The sequence below is a fragment of the Arachis ipaensis genome, chromosome B05 (genome assembly GCF_000816755.2).
Source record: "Arachis ipaensis cultivar K30076 chromosome B05, Araip1.1, whole genome shotgun sequence".
In the NCBI taxonomy this organism is placed as follows: Eukaryota; Viridiplantae; Streptophyta; class Magnoliopsida; order Fabales; family Fabaceae; genus Arachis; species Arachis ipaensis.
In genome coordinates this window covers 67,466,881-67,475,686 of record NC_029789.2, presented here as the reverse complement: position 1 = coordinate 67,475,686, position 8,806 = coordinate 67,466,881, and the positions used below count along the sequence as shown (strand labels likewise).

The following is an 8,806-nucleotide window of genomic DNA, read 5'->3' as shown; positions in this document are numbered from 1 at the left end:
TTCTTACCACATCAACTATATTTATACCACAAAAACAATGAATTTATCATGCCTCATCAAATCACACACATACATTGAGAACTAACTATCAATTGAGTTCAACATTCTCAATCCAACTTATCCTAGGTTGTCTAGCCTAAGTTTTCACAAGACATTATATATTAAATACGAGAAACCAAAACTATACCTTGGCTAATTTCCTCGTATAACCTAAGGTCACCATAAAAATGTTCAAAATTCAGCCCCAAGAATCCAAAGCAATGACATCCAAAACTCCACCAAGACTCCAATCTTCCCAATCAAGCTCCAATTTACATATATACACACCTAATACACATTACACATATGTATACCCAAAACTTAATACCCAACACACAAAATCAATGAATTAACTAGGGTTCTAGGATTCTCACCTTACGCAAGCACAAATGAAGCAAGATTAAGCATTTCCCTCAAACTAATTCGAACCTAAACACCAGAATTAAACAATTTTTAACATCTTTGCTCACAAATTTTCAAAGCTGGAAATGAGAAAATTGAGGAAGAAAATATGACTTCCTTACCTTACAATGTACTGGGCTTTGTAGAGCTTAACGCTCGGACACGTGGCCGCAAATGGTGCATGCGATCAGAGCTCAGAGCGAAAAGTTACAGAGGATTGCATTGGATTCAAGGGTTTGAGTTCTTCTCCCTTATTCTCCTCTCCATGAACGTGTTTCATGTGATTTGGGAAGAAATGAGCTGAAGCTCATTGGGTTAATTGAGTGTGGCTTGGGCCTTGGGCCCGGTTCGACCGATCCGGTCTATTTAGCCCAATCTATGGCCAAATTCTTTAAAATTAGTGTCAAAATTTTTGTTTTAATTGGATCTATCTCATAAAACTATAAAATTTATATTTTTAATTTATTTTATTAAAATTTAATTTATGGATTAATTATTCGCTAATTTTACGGGGTTTACAACAAGCAAGAGTTTAAGTTTGGTATTGTGATTCATCCGCATCTTTAGTATTTTTCCTTCTTTATTTTAATTAATTTACTAAGAATTATTATTAAATAACCAATGATTTTAAGATTAAAATGAATATTACTTTGATTAGTTGAATTTTATTTATTATAGCAAACTTTGGAAGAAAAACAATACGAAACAGAGAAGAAAAGAGGATAGAGAGCAACAAGCAGGAAGCTTTCTGTGACAAGCAGAACACTTTCTGAGATGAACAGAAGGCTCTCTAGAAACATAGAGAGGGACGTGCAATGTGAGAAGGACCACGTAACACATTGGGACCAATTTATCTATCATGCATATGCATGCAATTGTGTGTGCGCATGACTTTACCTTTTCACGTGGGTCGTGAGAGATTTCACATAAGACACGGCCATTGTGCGTACGCATGTATGTGTACGATGCACGAGGAGAGGTTTTTGGCCATTATGTGTATGCACGATCTTTGGTTCACATGGGATGTGGAATTCATCTGTACAACATAAAGGGCAATACAATTAAAGGAAATTGAAGCACGTACAATGCAGCCTTCTTCACGTGGTACATGAGTTTGGCAGAGGACATTTCAACCTAAGAAGAGACTTCACGTGGCATGCAGGGAACTTCATGTGGGACATGGAGTTTAGCCCACCTTCTAGGGCCTCAAACAAAGCCTCTCCGTTCTCTACTTCTTCAGCCTTTGGATGATCAATCAAGAGCCCACCAAGGATGGAATTAATTGAATATTGCAAGCAATTAAGGAGGAGATCTTTACGAAGGAGAGGAAAATTATAAAATAGATTTGATTTTACTTTAGTTTTGATTATGTTTTCAAGTTTAAATTTGAATTTATTTTCTAGGGTTAGTATATAAGGGAAGAGGGCACTGACCTCTTCTCTTCTTTGGCAGTTTTTAGTTTTGATAATTAAGGATTTCTCTAATGAACATGAGTAACTAATTCTCCTTGGTTAAGGTTAGGAGCTCTATTGATTCCATGGTTTAATTTAATAGCTTTTCTACCTCTATCACTATAAGAAAACCAGGATTTTGCTACGCTTTTAAAGCGTGGCGAAAGGTGAAAAAAAGCGTAGCGATAGCTTTTCGCCACGCTTTTTGAGCAACCGGCACGCTTTTGAAAGGGTCACAACTGCTAGCGTGCCGGTTACTCTATCGCCACGCTTTTAGTGACCTATGGCCATGCTTTTTTTTGTCGCCACGCTTTTATCTATTGCCACGCTTTTAAACGTGGCCGTATGCGAGAGGATATGGCTACGCTTTTAAAGTGTGACAATAGCGAGAGATATGGCTACGCTTTTAAAGTGTGCCATTAACTAGAGATACGGCTACGCTTTTAAAGTGTAGTAAAGTCGTGAGATATGGCTACGCTTTTAAAGCGTGCCAGTAGCTAGAGATATGGCTACGCTTTTAAAGCGTGCCAATAGCTAGAGATATAGCTATGCTTTAAAGCGTGGCGAAAAGTGGCTACTGTATGGAAATAGCTACCCTTTTAAAGCGTGGCTATAAATTTGTTCAAGTTCAATTGTTTTTTTTAATCTTCATAATAAAATCTAACAAAATTCATAAATAATGTAAAATTTAGACAATATAAAACCTCCATAACAATTTTAATTACTATTAACAATATAAAACCTTCATAAACTTGTACACCAAATATAGTGGTTGATCACATGACAAGCTCTAACAAAAAATCAAAGTGATAACAACTACCCATGAATTTGTATTACATGCATTACAATTCCAACAACTATTACATTATCTACATCCTCTAAAAACTACAAAATACCCTTCCCTCTTGTGATGTCTTGCTGGTCACCTAAGATATCATAGGCCAACCCTTTCCATCTGTCCTTATTTGTTTACTTGTCCTCATCGATCGCCACAATCTTGAAGCTTCCAGAGGAAACCTTGCTACTGCTCTGGATTCTTGATGTAACCTTCAAGCTGCTTTCGAAGAAAGCTGGTGAATTGGGAGCTGATGAAGCCACAGCTCCAGAACCATTCAAACTCACCTGCAATGTAAAATTACATTATTCTCTTGTTATTTAAGAGTTACTACTCTATTCAAAACTCTAATCCAATTTTTTTAACTATACAAGAAATCATGAACCGCATCTAAATATATTGATAACTCACAAATTAGTGATATGTATGTATCCATAGTCCGCATGATCATTATTTTTCTAATTTGGTATCTATAACTGATTACTAATTCACACTACATCCAATCCAATTACTATCCTAATCTTATACATAGTTTAAAACTAGAAGTGATAAATTGAGTGAATAGAATTAATTGAAAGAAACAAAGTAAGGTAAAAGAATCATACTGGAGTTCCTTTGATAGCTCCTATGGTTGAAACTAAAGCAGCCATGGCTGTGTTATTGTCCTTGTAGCAGCAGAGAATAATTGCACTTACTACAGAGGAAATAATGAACACTATAATGAATACTCATGAGTTGGGAAAGCAGTCCCCACCACGCCCAAACCCTTTTTCCCTATTTTTTAGTAACTAGAATCCGTGACGATTGGTCAACCTTAAGTTCAAACTATAGTAATTTAATTATATACTGCACCGGTAAGACAAATCCATTTTTCCCCAATATTCAACCAAATGGCTAAGTGAACAGAAAAGAAAGTAAAAGAATAAGGTGGAAACAGAGTTCATGAACTCACAGATCTGTCAAATTCCAACATGAAGCATCTTTTTACATCTTCGGTAGGTTTGCAACCACAGCGATCACATCTGGAAGTGAGGTATGAGAATTTAGCATGTGTAATGCAAAACAGCAGCCTCCTCCAACTTGATCTCACTAGCATAATTCAGGAGAACATCATGGAACTCAAAAGTGAAAAAACATCAAGGGGAGACATAAATATAAAGAATCAACAGAACATACTTTGGGGATTTCATGTAGTTATCCCATCTGTGTGCACCATTTGGACGAAGATGATCTTGTATACAGGCAGCTGATTTACCATTTTCATAAGTCAGAAAGTAGTTTGGAATCCCACGTACAGAATCTTTGTAATTGCCAGTTCCATCAAGGAAGCATGAACCAGCAAATTCTACTCACATAGTTGGGAAATATGACCATGTCTACATTTCCTGGAACCTCAAGAAGCAACTGCCTCAAAAGAATACTCTTGAGCACCCGCTGGGTGCATTAATTCATCCGTATCAAGGTGAAGAATCCACTCCATACTATTGTTGTTTGGAATGCTTATTGATTTACCAATAGACCATTGACTACCATAAGTCATTAAGCATAGACTACCTTGTATCAGAATGTTTATCAAAAGATAACAAGCACAACATTACCTTGCCTAACTTGGTGAGAATAGGAGGTACAACCTATTCTATTTTTGACACCTAAAACAGTGACAGTCAAATTAGATTTTGACGAAACTAGATATAACAAATGGTATCTAAATGGGGAAAAAGAGACGAAACAGTATCAGTACCCCTAAATTCTAACTACTCCTGTAATTATAATACATCTAATGATATGTCAGGAACAAGTAGTTTCCAGTCAACCTTGATGACATAATATAGTCTAGTTCATACATCCAAAGCAAAGACTCTGTTTTCCATAGTTATTAAAATATCCCAGAGAATGAGTTTCAGGAGCATCAGTGTCAACTTACTTGTCTTTGAGTTTCCAGCTGAGATGTTAGAAGAGGGTTGTAATCATCAAAAATCTGTTTTTGAGAAATAACAATGAATCACTAACCATGTATTGAAATGGGAAATATACTCAGAAACAGTGGTCCTAATAACAATGAAGACTTAGTGTTGTTAGAAAATTAAAATGCTATCCTATCAAATGATGATGTGGAACTATGTCTACAAGACAGTATATCTATTAAATGTAAAGTGGTTCATAAGATAATTTTGTGACAATAGAATTGCCTAAACTAGCCAAAATAAGAACTTCAATACAAAGTGAAAACAAGAATTGAAGGAATGAAAAACCTGCTTACCCGGCAAGACAAGTATGTCCACTTTGAAACACAAGGGCATTGAAAGGAGTGATCGCAAAGTGTAGTGAGTATTCCACTTCTATCCGGGTCCAATCTCTCTATCATTCAAAGAGCAAACCAGAAACATAAATCATAAAACATCATTTCATAAGATTATTTCCATCCTCTAAAAAAATAATGAACGAAGCAAAATACACAAAGCCACAGCAAAAGCAAATGCAGCCTACCGAGGCAAACTGGACAAGTTGGTATTTCAGTACATCCATCAGGAGGAGTCCCAGCAATATCTGCACATTCTGAGTACTCCACAGAAACCAAAAATAGGATATGGCACAAGCATGGAAAAAACAAAACAGAAAAAAATGAACAAGAATGGAAGAGGGAGTTAGGGGGTGTTGGAAGTGGCTGATCTCATAGGCCTGAAAATCCTTACAACAACCCTAATTGGTTTCTATTTCTCTATCTATTGCACCAGATCCATGTATCTAACAGACCAAGAGCTAAGAAAAATTATCATAAGCAGAAAGAAAAACATAAAAATATATATAAACATAAATTAAGAGAAAAAAAAGGCTCATATAGAAAGGAAAAAGTCAAAATAAGATACAAAGAGGAAAAATAAAACCTCTATATCTCTAGAACTGAATCACAAAAAAAAAAAAAGAAAATGATTGTGATTTTTTCTTGTTCTCCAAAATCAAATCCTTCACAAGATCTATTTGCAGGAGAAAAAATTTAAGAACCCCAGAATCATAATTTTTAGCTGAACAAAAGAACTAAGAAACTTTGGAAGAAAAAATGTCACAAAAAAGGGAAGAATGATGGTGAAAATAATCTCTACCTGTTATTAGCATATTCATAAAGACCTGTGTCCAGATGATCAAATTGTGTTTAACGCACCCACTTTGTACCCCGTTCTGTTCTCTCTTATTTGGTATGTTATGTTTATCCCTTTGCTCACCCATCTCTGACATTCCATTTCCACCATTTGCGACAAATCAACACAAACAAAGCAAATTAATTAATTCCACTTCTTAATTCCTCGCTGCACAATTAAAATATATGCACCTTAACCACGAGATCCGTAGAAATCATCTAGGACTTGGATCATGAGACGGTCAGCAGGCCAAGAAAGATTACAAGCTACTCCAATGGAAACCTGGTACTATGAATAATAATAATCAAGTACAAACATGGTGTTAAATAAATAAAATGATAAAAATTAAATAAGTATCAACTCAATTTTCTTTTCATCAAACTTAGTACTATGAATCAAGCAACTCAATATTGAGATTTCAATTAGTTCAGCTCATTAGGTCAAACACAGATGAACCAAGCGGTGCTGAAGAAAGTTAAACAAAGTAAAAGCATTAATAAGAGAGTTAAATATATAGGTACCATTGAATCAATGAATTTCTGGTTCATGCAATACTCTTCAAGCTTTTGAAGCTCTTAAGAGAAGTTATGCAAATACAGGAAAAAGGCACCTGAGGCTAAGATTGGAACAGAGTCAGGTAGCAGCAGCAAAGCAAAAGCAGATAAGCTATTCAATCAATCAGTTTATAATTTCTTATAAATATAAATCAAGCTCATTAACAGCTTCTCATATCATATTATATTGTTCTAGTATAATTTTCAAATGAAAAAAATATGGAATCCATGAATTACCTTTTTCAATGATTTGGAATGCTTACAGCTAAAGAACTACACTCAGCAATGATTTTGTTCAGCATAAACACAAAACAAAAAGAACAAAATTAGTTGCACAAATAAACCAATTAACCTTCTTAGATTTAACTACTATAATGACAGCAAAAGAACCACGTTCGACATTATTATATGAGGCTCAAACAAATATAATGTAAACTTCTCTAACTACTTATGAACGGAAGAATCAGAGAACTAGGGAAGCACAAATGAATCAGAGAATAGACAACATAAACAAAGAAGCACAAATCAATTTTGTTCAGATGAGAAGCCAAACCTTTCTAGTAACCTTGTTCTTCGGGAACTTGACGGTACCATCGGTTCTCTCCTTCCACCGGTTCCCTTTCTTGTCGAATCTGTAAAACTTCGTTTCATAAAATCAATTGGAAAAGAGTAATAACAATTAAAAGCACAGATTTATTGTAATATTAAAAAAATGATTAAATGATGATCGAAGATTTACTGCAAAACCACGAAGATTTACTCAACAGCTGCGACAGCGATCACACTGAGGGCTCCCTCTCGTGCGTCCCCCTTCTTGCGACGGCAACGGTTCTCGCGGCTCCCTCATCGGCAACCAGGAAGCACGACGGTGACTGGCGCGACGGGAGCAGGTCCTCTTTCCCCTCCTCGGTGATGGCGAAGAGCGAAGCTCCTCCAACGGCGGCGACGCGTTTAGTAACGGCTCTTCCTCTCTCATCGTTGCACACTCTCTCTCTCTCTTGGGTTTGACTCGACAGCAGCGGTGGGCTGGTCTTCGACGGAGCTGGCAGCAAGGCGTTGTCTCCTTCCTCGAGCTCTCCTCTTCCGCGTGGGTGAGGTGGTGCGTGTGTGTATTGTGTTGTGTGCGCTGGAGAGGGGAAAAGGGGGAGTGAGGCTGCGGCGCTGTTGTGAGGGGAAATGGGAGGAGTGCGGTGGGTGTTAGGTTAGGGTTTGTGAATTAAAAAGGGGTAAGGGTTAGTGTGCCGGAACAGGGAGCGCCGGTGATGTTCTACGGATTGCTGGAGTCGCGGAGAGTACTGGGTTCTTTCGAAGTGGTAGGGTTCTTTGGAAGGGACTTTCTTCTTTTTAGGGTGAATACAAAGTGTTGGAAGAGTTTTAGGCTTCGAAGGAGAAAGAGGGAGTGTAATGTGTAATTAAATAATTATAATCTTTTTTTAAAAAGTTTTTTTTAACTTTTTTTGCCACGCTTTTGAAGCGTGCCAAAAGATTTGTAGGAAACGGCCACGCTTTTAAAATGTCACTATAACAAAAATCTATCGCCACGCTTTAAAAGCGTGCTTGTTTTTCTCTATGGCTACGCTTTTTAAGCGTAGCAAAAAAAGCGTGGCCAAATCTCGAATCAATTGTCACCCTCATAAAAGCGTGACCGTAAACCCTTTTCACCACGCTTTTCAAGCGTAGCAAAAAAAAGAGTGCCCAAATCTCAATTCTATCGCCACCCTCATAAAAGCGTGGCCATTGATCACTTTTGGCCAAGCTTTTAAAGCGTGGCAAAAAAAAGCGTGCCCATAGGCCTTTTTTTCTTGTAGTGTATGCATTGATTCCTTCTTAAGAAAAGGTTTTCGTTCTTCATCTTAAAGGGTTTGAATATGTTGGAAAATAATTCTTCTCTAACTTGAATTCTCTTAACTTCTTCTAAAGGTTGATTAATTTGAATTAAGCTTGAAAACCAGTTCTCACAACTCTTAAGTTTTGAAAATAGACTTGATAAGTGACATCGAATCAACTAGGGGAGATTCTTATGAATTGTGTGACTTTATAAATCAGTGAATGTGCGTAACTCTTTTCTTAATTAATTGACTAAGTGATTAGCGATTAATTAGGTTAAAGAGAAATTGATTCACCAAGGGATTGGGGTTTGATTACCAACAATTTGCCATAGAATTATCTTTGCATGATTAAGGTGGAAAGTGAAAAGTATTATTCTGGAAGTTCTAATATCTCCGAGACCTTAACTTTCTTAATCATAAGATCTTTTCAATATTCATTGTTTGCTTTTGTTCTTTGCTGCTTATGTTACAAGTTATTCAAAACCCTAATTTGATTGTCTAACTAGACTAATCGGTTGACTATTGTTTGCCTAATCCGTTAATCCTCGTGGGATCGACA

The 8,806-nt window shown here is 36.6% G+C and overlaps 1 long non-coding RNA gene across 42 annotated transcripts; it reads right to left on the bottom strand.

Annotated features, from left to right (window-relative positions):
* Positions 2,542-7,804, bottom strand: LOC107643675. Of its 42 annotated transcripts, XR_001620994.2 has the most exons (12): positions 7,158-7,804; positions 6,972-7,058; positions 6,656-6,691; positions 6,386-6,480; positions 6,056-6,152; positions 5,829-5,954; positions 5,215-5,283; positions 4,988-5,085; positions 3,904-4,705; positions 3,680-3,816; positions 3,333-3,421; positions 2,598-3,014 (listed from the first exon to the last, which is right to left on the bottom strand). It is a non-coding gene; the product is annotated as an uncharacterized LOC107643675 (long non-coding RNA). The 42 variants fall into 42 exon arrangements; XR_001620993.2 differs by having other exon boundaries at positions 5,829-6,152; XR_001620996.2 differs by having other exon boundaries at positions 5,829-6,146.